At 46.8% G+C, this 14,003-nt stretch overlaps 1 long non-coding RNA gene across 1 annotated transcript; it reads left to right on the forward strand.

The window, feature by feature from the left end:
* Positions 1-7,598: 7,598 nt before the first annotated feature.
* Positions 7,599-10,674, forward strand: LOC147575347 (uncharacterized). The gene is made up of 2 exons (XR_015242704.1): positions 7,599-7,731; positions 8,805-10,674. It is a non-coding gene; the product is annotated as an uncharacterized LOC147575347 (long non-coding RNA).
* The last annotated feature ends 3,329 nt before the right edge of the window (positions 10,675-14,003 follow it).

Genomic DNA, 14,003 nt, shown 5'->3' on the forward strand with positions numbered 1-14,003 from the left:
TATAAACAGAGAAGGACAGAAAAAAAAATCTATAGTCCAGTCGGCCTCTGGCCATGGGACCTCTGGCAGCCGTGGTACTTTGTGGAATGTTCTTGAAGATTCCATCTCTTAATCCAGCCTCTCAGTGAACTACCAGGAATGAACTGGACTCTTTTGAATCGGTTACTGTCACCTGACTTGAAGCAGACAGGTAGCCAGAGTCTCCAGAAGGGACACAGGGGAGGCTGGGAGCAATGCATAGGGAGACACTTTACCCCACACAGTCTTATTATTGACAGCTGCCTTCCTCATGGAGAACGTCAGGAAAACTGGAAATCCCTATCAGTGAGGGGTTCTGTTATTTTCTGCATCGTGCAATGTCTCCAAAGGTTCCCTATCTTTTTCCATTAAAGGCAATTTTTATTTTTCAATGAGGCCAGTAGTATCTTTCCATCGCTGACATATTACCCCTCAAAGAGAATTCTATTTGTGACTTTTGTTTCTAGTATTATATCTTTTTCTCGTAATTCAGTTTCCACAATTAAATATCAAGCCACAGTATTTATCTTACATGTATAAACATAGAATTTTCATTGCCCATGCAATCACAACAAAAGTCTGCCTTTTTACTTCCAACGTTATGAACATCTTTCCGTGCCATTAAACATCCTTCTACACTATCCATTTTAATGCCTGCCTAGAATCCCAACATCTGGATCTATCCTCATTTATTTGACAAATCTCTTGCTGTTGGACATTTAGAATGTTTCCAATTTTTTAGCACCAAAAAAAATCCTCATAGCTAATCTTTGCTCATACCCATTATTATTTCTCTAGAATAAATCCCTAAAAGTGAATCTCTCCAAAGTGTGTACAAAAAATGCAAGGCTTCTGAACCATACCGGTAACTTGCCTTTTCTGGAAAGACTGTATCCGCTTACACAGGTGTGAGGGTCCCTTCCTCACTCCTCTGCCTCACATCCTTGAAGTCAGCAGGCAGAGACCAAACACGAGACCACCCAGTGCTTACCACATAAATCTCCTTCATGCAGCCTTTGTGTCTCATGATTAATGATCTGTAGCTGCTGCTGACTCTATTTCTTCCCTTTATTTTGTTGAACATATCCTCAAATAACCTCAAAGAGACTTTTAAATAGACTTGTTCATATAGTTTCTATGGTGTGAATTCCTTGATCAGTTGTATCTTCTGACTCTCACGGGGGCTTGGCTTCCTATGTGCTTTACAATTTTTCACTGCGAACTCATCTTCAGTGGGAATTTTTTCTTTGGGATTCCCAGGGGCCAAGATTGGGGAAGCTCATGGCACAGCCTTGATATTTAAATTTCTCCCCATGACTCTTTTACCCCCTGTGGTCTGGGGTGGCCAACTTGCCTGCCAGCCATGTGCTTAAGCCAGTGGGCAGAGCTTTCTAGTATCCCTTTCACGGATGGAAAGCCCTTTATGTTTCCCTGCTTTGGGCTTTACTAGCTCCTATCCTGTGGATGCAACTCTGCTCTCCAGGCATTGGTATTATGCCTTTCTAGGTATATGTAGTTCTGATACCACATGGACCGTATGGCTCATTTCGTTTGCTCATCCTTTCTGACGCCTGGGATTCTCTTTTCCTTTATGTTTATTTTTGATCCAAGCTATGTATTTGAAGCTTTTGATGTTATATTTTATCCAGCATTCCTATGTGCTCGGAGTGTGGAGAGGGTTCTGATGTCAACTCAGCCACTATGTTGGCTGGCAGTCTCTGAGCTCTTCCTACACCCTTAGGGCTGATTTGACGCTCTTTGATGATGGCCAGAAGCTGGACAGCAGTTGAAGCAACAATCACTGCACCTGTTAAGAAGTCAACACAGGTAGAATACGTGAGGCTACATGGATTCACGTACCCATGGCTTATTTGCCAGAGTCACAGCCATGTTCTTGGGGGAAGAAAAGAAGCATGCCCCACGCCAAGAAATCCTGAGGTTCCTGGTTCAGTGCATCCCTTTTTATCCATAACCCTATAAAACAACAACAACAACAACAACAACAACAACAACAAGTACTATTACAACTGCCGTAAACACATTGCACGGATTAACCCATTTAATCGTGAGATAGAAATTATTGTTACCCCTATTTTACAAACGAACAGACTGGAATGGAGGGGCATCACATAGCTATGAAATGGGAGGGATGGCATTTGAACCCCAGATCTCAGAGTCCTGACCTCTATGACACAGGTTTGATCTTTCCCTTGTCTTCTGCATAACATCCTCCCCAATTCCCCTCAAAACCCTTTCTCTTGGGATGTCCTTGGCATTCAGTCTATTCTTTACCATTAAGACTTTTCATCTAATTCTCCCAATAGAATACATTCTATTTCTAGCAACAAGAGATAACTTACCCAACCACAAGATTATACCTTTCCTCTCCTCCTACCCCCTCTCTTTCTCTCTCCCTCACGTAGAACTACTGACGAGATACATTTACCAATTAACTCAATGCCTCTCCCCTTTGTAATACATTAATTCCCCTTCCTGAGCAGTATCACCATCAACCTCTCTGCAGCAGCTCAGTGAACCCCAGAAAGCTAATTATCAAGCAGAATTTCCAGGTATACTATGTCCTGGCTACCCTTGCCATGCGTTCTACAAAAAAGTACAGACGCCATGCTTCTCAACCATGTCTGTGCAGTGGAATTGCAAGGGGAGGTTTAAAAAGATACAGATGCCTTGGCACCATCCCTCGAGATTCTGGCTTAATTGCTCTTCATGTGGCCCGGGCATTTGGAGTTCGAAAATCTTTCCAGGTGGTTGTCATGGGCAGCCAGGGCTGAGAAAATTAAGGTGAATCAAGTTATCCCCCGGGACTATGTCGCGATCGCTCTGTAGTTGGATTTGGGCAGACAGCTCACCCTTTTGCCTTACCCTTATGACCTTAGGACTTGAGGGTGCATAGAATCATCTGGAGGACTTATTAAAATACAGATTTCTGGGTCCCAGTGCCCAGAGTTTCTGGTTTAGTAGTCCTGGGGTGGAGCTGGAGACTTTGCATTTCTAACAAGTTCCAGTTGATGATGATGCTGCTGATCCAGGGAGCATCCTTTGAGACTCTGGTCTTAGGGAGCTATTCTTGCTCTACCCCCCTCTAGGTACCGTTCACTGCCATGGCTCAAGATGTCATGCCTGCCTGTTCCGGTTTTCCCAATTTGTCCTTCGAGGTCTGATTCAAGTCTTCCCTTGATCGGGTCTTCCTGATGGACCAGCCAGGTGACAACTCTTTCCTCTCCCACATGCTGGGGCTCCTTCTCTGTGACACCCATAGTGGTTGATAGTCACAGGTCATAGACCATAGAGCCGAAAAGATCCTCAGCATCCAACAGTTTAGAACCTTACCTTTAAGCTGAAGATTTCTTTTTCATTCACATGAAATCCTACCCCAAGTGGCAACATTAATTTTATTTTATTTATTGTTTTTTATTTATTTTTAACGTTGATTCATTTTTGAGAGACAGAGAGAGACAGAGCATGAGCAGGGAAGGGGCAGAGAGAGAGGGAGACACAGGATCCGAAGCTGGCTCCAGGCTCCAAGCTGTCATCACAGAGCCCGATGCAGGGCTCGAAGTCACAAACTGCGAGATCATGACCTAAGCCGGAGTCAGACGCTCAACCGACTGAGACACCCAGGCGCCCCCCCCAAGTGGCAATATTTAAGATACATAGATGGGGTGGGGCTAGGAGACTGGGAACACCACCTTATGTACCTCTTTTTCTCCTTTGGGGTCTTGAGGCATTTTGTGGAGGCATATGGGACCTGGGGAGCATAATTTGGAAACCGCCCATAGTCCAAGCCTTCACTTCGTGGGTGAGGAGACTGAGGCTCAGAGGGGGTAAATGACGTGCCCATTCATTCATTCCATATTGTTGGTCACCGACTCTGTGTCGGGCATGGTGGTAAGTCGTGCAGGTGGTGAACAGGGTGGACGAGCCCCAGCCCCCACGAGCTTTCTTCTAGCTGGGGAGACAGACGGTGAGTAAGTAAACACACAGACAAAACGATCATAGACTGTGATAAGAACTAACGGGGGATCCCACCATCTGCTAGAGTCACACAAGTTCCAAAAGAGTCTTTGTGAAATGACCTTCATTCTGAGTCCTGAAGGATGAGAGAAAACCAACTCTGAGCCTTGTTTGTGGGTCACAGTGAAAAGTCTGGATTCTCCTCTCTGCGGGATGGAAAAACCAGCGAAGGGGTTTAAGCAGGGAAATGACCAGACCCGGATCTTGTTCCTCCTGTGATTTGTCTCCTTTGAGACACAGGTGGGTCACAGTCTTTGTATTTTTCATGGCATTCATGCAGAGTAAGTACCGAAAATATGTGCACTGATGGCTGACGGCCTAAAGTTAACAAGGGTTTAAAGTCATCCCCTGCGTAGCTTCCCACCTTCCAGACCAGTTATCTCTTAACCAGTTTTGGGTTCGAATCCTTTCACGTGTCTGGTCCAAGCTGTGGAGCTTTCCTTAGAAAATAATCCCATGCACACTTGTGCACCGTGTCTTACATACTAAGATTCACGAGTGCCCCAAAGGCCATCTCAGGACCTAGCCCTCTGCTGTACAGATTATGTGATGATACCTCTCCTTTAAGGACCCCCGATGTGGCTGCGTATCATTGCTATCCGGATTTAGAATCAGATTATCTTCATGCTTTTAAGCCCCAATTTGCCTGCCTATAAGATGGATTAGTGCATATGTCACAGGGGACTTTTAAGAATGAAATGAGATAATGCGGAAAGGTGGCTGGTCCACAGACGCCCAGTAGACATTAATTACTTTCTCTTCCTCCTTTGCAAGAAAGACAGTAGCTTTTTGTGAGGCAGGATCCTACAGTTGTTAAGAACCTGGCTCTGGGGGCACGTAGACAAGAACTTAATCCTATTCTGCCTCCTCGTAGGTTTTCCTATCCATAGAGTGGGGATAAATATGTAAAAACCCTTAATAAAGTGCCTGGCATCTGGCAAAGACTTTGATAATCAGTTTCTGAACATTTTGACCGTGACAATGGTACTGATAGTGTCTGCTCCACGCAGCTCCATGCCTCCTTGGCTTAGGAATAGCCGGATGTACAGGGTGGATCGAAAACACAGACTTGATTCTAAGGAGGTTAGAATTCAGGGAGCTCTGTTAATCTACGGAGAACCGTTCTAGAGTGCTGTCCCGTGGGAACCACCTTGGCTAAAGACAATCCGATGCTTGTGAGATCCATGCCCCTCGGACATCTCTGCCGACTTTCTGAACCCCGGCAAATCAGCGTGGAGGATGACAGTTATTGGAGATGAGATGGAACTCAGGCACTGGAGACAGAGCCGCTTTCCTCTGGGAACCCTGGATAACATGAAAACACCGCAACCCCAAGAGAGAACATAAAGACCAATGAAATGAGGCCAATGCATAATGCAGGAGCTCACTTTCTCCCCAACTTAATTCTATTTTGTTAAGTAATGACGGAATAAAAATTCAGGATGGTGGAAGATGAGATTTGCAGCTCTATTTGATCAAATGCCTATGGCTGTCGCTTTCAGCCAAACGGGTCGCTTCATAAACAGATGAATAAATCAGACATCAGCGGGAAGTGAAAAGTCATGGCCAAGGATAAAACGAGACAGAAAATCATTCCTATTCCGTGACGCTCATTTGGGGCATCTCACCCAGGCTGCGGTGGGAGCCCCAAAGTGGCTGATGGAAGATTATTATGGAGTGGGGATTGAACCCTGGATGTGGAGGACGCAAGCCGTTCTTAGGATGTGCCATCTGCCTGAGCCAAGGTCATCCCAGGAAACTCTGAAAAGCCAGCAACTGACCCTCCACCATTAATGCCCCATCTGTGGGATTAACTGGGCTGCGTGGGTAATAATTTATGGGGCATCATTAACCTAATGATATTGGTTCTCTATAAACTGCTTAGTCTGTCTCAGGGAAAATGGATTTCATAAATCTAGGTGGAAAATTCTGGGTGACTCATGAAGGCTCGTCAGTGGGGCGGGATGGGTCACCAGACAGGAACACTCTATACTCTTGGTTTGGTTGAAGGGCCCTGAAGATCGCTCCTTCATTTTCTTTGATCTGCCAGCCCACACAGTCATTCCAATTGAAGGAGGAAGTGCCCACGGTTGAAAAGTGCAGGCTGGGAAAAAGGTTGTTGATTCTTCCTCGCCTTGAGTTTTAGATCCCACCTATGACCTGCTCTGAAGATTCTGGAAAAGGGAAAAAGATAGCATTCCCAGTGTGGGAAATTCCTGGGCTGCAAAGATCGTATCTTTCCTCATCCAAAAAAGAATCAAGGTCCTTTACACAAGTCAGCTTCTGCATCTGCTACGTGCCAGGTTGTAAGACTCACTACTTTGGAACAGAGGTGCCCGGGAAGCCTCTAAGATTAAGAGACTGAATGGTGAGATGGAACCAGCATACAAGAGCTGGAAGGAAGGGCACTTAGGGGTAGAAAGGGTAGCACGGCAAGTGCAAAGGCCCTGAGGTCAGAGCAAGTTTGACCCGTTTGGGGAACAGAGGGAATTTATTACTGCAATTGCAGGGGGCAGGTCTATTTATTCCCTTTTGAGAGCTGAGAAAACTGAGGCCCAAGGAGATTGGACAGATAATTCCCATCCACCCTAGAAGATGGGATTTGTAGGAAGTGTTGATGGATGCCAATCTGCGCGTGTACCCAGTAGGTCAGGGGTCAGCAAACGACGGCCCGTGGGTTAATCAGGCCTTCACCTATTTTGGTAAATAAAGTTTTATCAGCACACAGCCGTTCACTGACATTTTGTCTACGGCTGTTTCATGCTCTACTGGCAGAGCTGAGCAGTCCTAACGGAAACCTTGTGGCCCAGAAAGCCTCAGGTGTTTTCTATCTGATCCTTTACAGACAAAGTTCGCACAACCCCTGTGCGAGACAATGATGTCTCTCTTCTCTGTCTCTTCCTTTGCCTTTCATGGAGGCAGGTGACAAGTGACACAGCTTGGGAATATGTGTCATCCAGTTCAGTGTGTGGATCAAAAAAGGAGGAGGAGGAGGAGGAGGAGGAGGAGGAGGAGGAGGAGGGAGAGGCGAAGGAGGAAAGCCGAGAATTTCTTCCACAAGCGAGCCCACGGCGTTGTCTGAGGGAAAGAATGTCCCTTTCAAGTGAGCAGAAGGTATTGATGTCCATGGAGAAAGCATGTGATTTTTGGCCCCCTGGGATTCTCTCTGTCACAGACAATAGAGGGGCGGCTACTTCAGATTATGAAAACTTGACATACTGGGAAAAACAGGTGTTTCGCGAGCCATCGTTCAGAGAAGTCAACAGGACAGTGAACTCACACATCCCGGCAATCTTTTTACTTGTTAACAGCAGCAAAGAGCCATCAGCGTGTACCCGCAAAGCAGCTCAGCCTGTCAGCCCCAGACTGACCACGTTCTTCCCTCTTAACTCGTGTCATCGGCAACCCTTTTCCTCTTCCTCGTAAAAACCTCCTGCCTCCACCCTCCAAGTGGGAGCACAGCCTGGGGATCTACCCGAATCGAATCGGTGCTCGCCGAATTAAAATAGATGCTCATTTGCTTCTTGTTTTCAGGTTGACGAGATCATACCGGAGGAGCAACAGCCCTCGGGGAAAGAAAGCCAGAGGGTGCCTCCATCCACGGTAGCCAAGCCTGAGGGTCCCAGCGAGCTGGGGGACACGCGTCCCATCCTGGCGTTTCCCCAGCGATTGCCAGGGGTTGGTTCACATTGCAGACCAGCCCACCTCTCCCCTTCCCGAGCCTGGGTGATGGCGAAGTGGTGACGTTTTTCCCCAGATGTGTGGGCGCAAGAAGGTGTCCTTCCTGTGGCGAAGCCTTCACAGGGGCTTCTTCCCGTGTCTTCTGCTGGTGTTAGAGTGTCACGTGGGGGAAGGGGGAAGTCACAGAATTCAGAGGAAACCCTCCTGGGTTTCAACCCTGACTCTGACCATGGGAGAGCCGTCAGATTCGAGCAAGCCACTCACTCTTCTGAGTGTCAGTTTCTTCATCGACGGGGCAGAGATGACAGCACCTGTCTCGTTGAGTGTTATTAAGATGCAAAAACAAACAAACAAAACACGAGTTTTGCTCCTGAAATCCCCAGTTGCTACTTGAAATCCCTACTCTCGATTTTGAAATGGGGGATAAGGACTATATTTCCCGATCTCCCTGATAGCTGGACATGACCATGTGAGTCTGTTACGGCCAATGAGATATAAGAGGCACTGGTGCCTTAAATTCCTAGAAAAAAACTTCTTCTTTTTTTGAATCATGTCCACAGTTAATATTTTAAAATCAGGCTATGAAACAGTGGACACCATATGATCCCATTTTTGCAATAAAAAAATGTTTTAACGTAAAATATATAAGCAATGAAAAGGATAAAGATCAAAGAGGTGGTTCTTATGGTCTATGGATGAGAGATGAAGTTTTCTTTTATTCTTAGTGCCCAATGATATTTTCAATTTTTTTCTATGATGAATACACATTTCTTTTCAAAAGGACCTAAAAATCTAAAACGCTATTTTACAAATTAAATGACAAAATCCCCAAGTAAATACTTGTTTGTAAAAATGACTATTCACAGAAGGCTTAAAGAACACACCAAGTCCTTGAAGTGCAATACAAAAAAAACCAAAAAAACAAAAACAAGACCAGTCTAATACCCTGCTTTGCTGTCTATTCCCCAACCTTATCCTGTACCCTTTCCCTCTCACCCACATGTCATAAGCGACCGAAGCCCCTCAGTGTCTGGAATGGAAAGCATCTTCTTTTTCCTTCTTCCTGGAAGGTGGAAGGTGGGCGTGATGACTGGAGCTGGAGCAACCATTTTGAGCCACAAAGAGGAAGCCTCGTGTTAAAGTATGAGAACAACAAGCTAGAAAGAACCTGGGCCCCTGGACTCCTTCACAGCAGTTTCTGACTCGGTGAGCGAGAAAGACGCTCCCGTTGTGTTTGTTTAAGCCATCTTTAAATTTTGAGTTTTCTCTTTCTCAGGGTAGAATGAATCCTGATATACTAGTGGTGTGGCCTTGAGCAAATTTGCTCAATCTCCCTGGGTCTCAGGAACCTCCTCAACAAAATAGGTTTAAAAATCCCAAACCCTTAGAAATGTGAGGATTCAAGAACACAACGCGGTAGTTCTCTGCTGCCTCTGATACATTTTGTGATGACGCCCTAGAAATACAGGTCTTCAGGACCCATGCTGAAGCATTTGAATCACCAGGTCTGACACGGGGTCCCGACGATGTCCATTTTTGTCAAGTCTCCCAAGTGACGTGATACTCAGCCAGCTTTGGGAAGCATGTTGCTGAGAGATTCATCTCCTTTCCCTGCTTTCGAAGTCAGAGTTAAGAGATGTGGCGTGCACACATCATACAAGGGGGCTCACCCACTTGGAGGGGGCCTTACTAAGCCTCCAGCCCGCCCCCCGACCCCTGTACTGCAAATGCCCATCAGCCCTCACCCTCCCCGGAGGAAGGACTGATCTGCTGGTTAACGACAGTGTGAGCCATCAGCAGCCACCAGCTGCTCAGTCCCATCTGAACCGCTCGCTCTGAATTTCTGTTTAAAATGCAGCAGCGTCCGTGGATTATGGCTTGCTGGTTTACATGCTCATGATGGATCTTTTAATCTAATTAAGGGAAGGCAAAGATTTTCCCCTGGTGCTATCAGCTGCAGAGAGCTCTGATTTTTAAGCATAGCATACTAACTGAGAGCACTTATAGGTGCAGGAAAATCTGGGCCCTGATGCTAGCTGTGTGTCCCTGAACAAATCACTTAACTTCTCTGAAGAGCTAGCTTTCACCTCCACGAGCCAGTCTTTGGGCCAAGCCCTTTGCACGCATAGACCCGCCCCACCAACAGCCCATGAGGCAGGTGTCTTCATGATTCCCATTTTACAGATGGGGAAACGGAGGCTCAGAGGGGCTACCTAAATAGCCCAGACCACACAGGGAGTCAATGGTGTGACTATGATAGAACAACACTATCTGGCTGATGGACCAGGCAGAGAGTGAAATCGTCGAGTGTCTCTGGAGAGTTTAGCACGGCTGTGACCCACTAGGTTTAACATTCCCCGTTGTAACAATTAGCTACTATTGTTACTGTCATGATTATGAGGTTGTCACCGATGGAGGTGGCATGGGAGCCAGGGAGCACGGAATCATCCAGGAAAAGCAGTGCTCCCGTCCAGGTGGAGGAGCGCGGGAGAGAGAACAAGATCGACGGAGGGCTGCTGTCGTCCCACAGAGCTGCCTGTCCTGGTCCAGATAGGAGCTGATGGCTCGGGAGATGGTTGTCTCATTGGACACTGTGTCTTAACTATGATGTATTTCAGAGCACATTGCAGACACCGGGATCAAACACCTCAGCGTTTCTGTAAAGCTGCAGAGTCACTTGGGCCACTGAAACTCGTCCTGGAAGTTCCATGTGTGTGGTTCAGATGGACACAGCATCCCCGAAATGGAAACAGAGGTGGGATCTGGGCCCTTGACTCCCAGAACTGTCTTCTCATCTGAGCGGATACACAGGAGCTTGGGGCTCTGAAAAGTAGAGTTTGAAAGTCATTACTCTTACGGAAGAGGAAACTGAGGCTTGGTTGGGAGTAAGGTCACGTATCCCAAGTCATTCATTCATTAATAAAAGACTGTTAAGCCTGACTCTAGGATTCTTCCATGGCCTCCGTTGGTAAAGTGAGAAATGCAATGGGATTTTCTTTGGGAAAATGGATATATTATATGGGGAGGGGGGTGCTCACAGATCTCCAAATCCATTCATGATTATCTACAGGACAGGGTGGACTGAGACTGGACCCATTAGCCAGGTGACCTCCCCAAGATGCTGGGGGGGGTGTCCCTTGACCTGGAGGTTTCTCAGACTGTTGGGTGACATTATGCCACCTGTGGAAGAAAATGTGAGCTAGGAGAGGCACGGGAAGACAAGAGAGGACAGTAGAGGGAGGGAGATCAGAGATAATACGAGAGGAGAGACGAGAATGAGAGAGACTGGCTGGAGTGGACAGACGCTTGGGGAGACCGTTGAGGACGAAGTATAATTTTCCCTCTACCCTTTGAGGTTCTCGGCTGAGACGCTCCCTGCAATGAAAGATCACCAGGAGAAAAACAAACAGAAGTTTGATCACATGCATACCTCCTACATACATGGGATCAACCCAGGAAAACTGAGTAACTTCCCCAAATGGCCCAAACCACCACCGTAAACAACCTCTCCAGCTAAGCACAAAAGGTGGAGAGGGGAGGGAGGCCAGTTATGGGAGGTGACCAGAAAAGGCACAGGAAAGAAGGGTGAGGTAGTCGTGCAGATTTAAGTCCCTGCTTTCTCCATTGATAGGAGTTTCTAGAGATTTCCAGTCACCTTTCTCCTCCTGATGCTGAGAGATACCCTTACAAATGGAGATGTCCCCCACAAACGTCAATGTCTCGTATGGAAGAGTGATTTCCACTTCCCTCAGTTTTTAAAGCTTTTCCTACATCTGCTGTTTCTTAAAAATTATCAGCTGTTAAATAACAAAAATTCAGCTGAGTAAACTTGAAGATCTATTGGTTTTATGAAATGATTCCTGAATCAGGCGGCATTCCATCCAGCAAGTAGAAAGGAGCTCCACTGAGCTGTACAAAAGGAAAGGTTTTGAAAGGCAGAGGGTGATTGGGGTAGGGGAATAGGAAAAGATGAGCAAAGAATGCGTTGTTTGAGGCAAAGTTGCCCTCCTAAGGGGAACGAAACGGATCTATCAATCAGTTTCCCAGTGCTGACCAGGAATTTCCAGGTTGGCTGGTTAAACGTCACATTCCTGTAAAATTGAAACCACAGTTAGGTTAGGTATTAAGTCTTGCTTTGCTGATGTGGGGCCTCAGCATAAGTGACGCCATTTTGGGCCTGTGGTTTTCTTTTTAACACAGCCTAAAATAGACTTAACACCCAAGAGGCCTGTTTAGGGGGAGTATAGTCTGTTCCCCTTCAAGAGTAAGGGAAGCCCCTCCGCCAGGAGACTGTGAGCTAGCAGGGAGGAGCTGGACTCTCTGGGAAAGTAGCTGCCTGTTGGCCGTGCTACTTCTAGGTAGCCTTCTAGGCCCATTGCTTGCTGCCAGCTTCCTGTAGATGCCAAAACCAATATTCCCAGAAGAGTGCTTGGAGCCTGGAAGGAGGGATGAAAATGCCGTCTCCAGCAGTAGCCCAGCCATTGCTGAGGTCTCAAAAGCATCCTCAATTTCACTATCCCTCCCCCTTCCCTCCCACCCATCTCTGAATCTAGAGGTCCCCTCGGTGACTGGTGAGCGGGCTTCTCAGTGGGAGAGGCGCTGCCCGGCTCCACGGGGCGAGGGGTTGGACCAGCAAGGGTTCCCAGGCAGCCCCAGGTGGACACATGGACAAGGCCAGGGCAGAGTGGTCCATGATCCCAGAAAGTGGGACCAGATTCCAAACCCAGAAGAGCAATGAGAACAGGGTGATGAACAGGTCCCTGTTTTGAACCATTCTGCCCAATTGACTTGCAGAGCATGGGGAGTGGGGGGGGGGGCGTGGGGGGGGTGGGGGGGAAGAGAGTAGGATATGAGAGACAACGAGATAGTAAGAGAAAAGGAAATATGAAGGTCAAGGACGTGGTTAAGAACTTGATCTGTGTAGTTCTTGCCTCTCTCCATCCATCCGTCCTTCCATCCCTCCCTCCCTCCCTCCCTCCCTCCCTTCTCTCTCTCTCAATCCCTCTCTCTCTGCACATACATCACCAAATATTTATGGAACACATTCCAGGTTGTGCTAGGCACTGGGGATATGGCAGAGAATATGACTCAACAGGTACCTGCTCTCAAAAACCTGATAAAATTCTGGAGTGAAGATAAAATAATCAGCTAAATAATTAAAAACCATGTAGTGATAAGGGCTTCAATGAGACAGAAACAGGAGAATTTGGTGGAGACTGAGAAACTGCCTGATTTTTCAAATTAATTCTTTTTTTTTTTAATTTTTTTTTTTTTCACGTTTATTTATTTTTGAGACAGAGAGAGACAGAGCATGAACGGGGGAGGGTCAGAGAGAGAGGGAGACACGGAATCTGAAACAGGCTCCAGGCTCTGAGCGGTCAGCACAGAGCCCGACGCGGGGCTCGAACCCACGGAGTGTGAGATCATGACCTGAGCCGAAGTCGGCCGCCCAACCGACTGAGCCACCCAGGCGCCCCTCAAATTAATTCTTTAATAGCTAATGCAAATACACGATTCAGACTTTTAAATATACATTTAATTTCTATTATCATCAAGACAATTCGTGAATATAGTTTGAACATCCAAATAACGCAGGGAGGTGGGGGAGAAGAGCTGCTCGTACCTACAGAGCTCGCTTCAGATTATCAAGGCAATTCTACATGTTATTTTGCTTCTCGCAGCAACCCGGTGAAGTAGGAATGTCTAGCCCCATTTCCCAGATAAGGAAACTGAGGCTCAGGTTACATAGATTTCATACAGTCATATTCTTAGGAAATACTGGGGATGAGACCCTCAGGCCTTGGCTTTGTCTGTGGCTTACTTGGGCCCACTGTGGACCCAATGAACGATCCCCAAGGAAATCCCCTTGGAGGGGTACAGAGATTTAGTTACAAGGATGTTCACTGCAGTGTTATTTATGATATTGATGGAAAGGAACCCAAACTTCCACCAAGAGGGAATTGGTTAGGTAAACAAGAGATACACGGGAATACTACGTATCATCTTGTGATCTCTCTCTCTCTCATTTTGTAAATTTTTTTAATGTTTATTTATTTTTGAGAGAGAGGGACAGAGCACGAATGGGGGAGGGGCAGAGAGAGAGAGAGAGGGAGACACAGAATCCGAAGCAGGCTCCAGGCTCCGAGCTGTCAGCACAGAGCCCGACACGGGGCTCGAACTCATCAACCTTGAGATCATGACCTGAGCCGAAGTCGGACACTTAACCGACTGAGCCACCCAGGCGCCCCATCTTTTTATATATATCTTGA

Source organism: Puma concolor, chromosome D3, assembly GCF_028749965.1.
Source record: "Puma concolor isolate L17-30 chromosome D3, mPumCon1.1.hap2, whole genome shotgun sequence".
Taxonomy (NCBI): domain Eukaryota; kingdom Metazoa; phylum Chordata; class Mammalia; order Carnivora; family Felidae; genus Puma; species Puma concolor.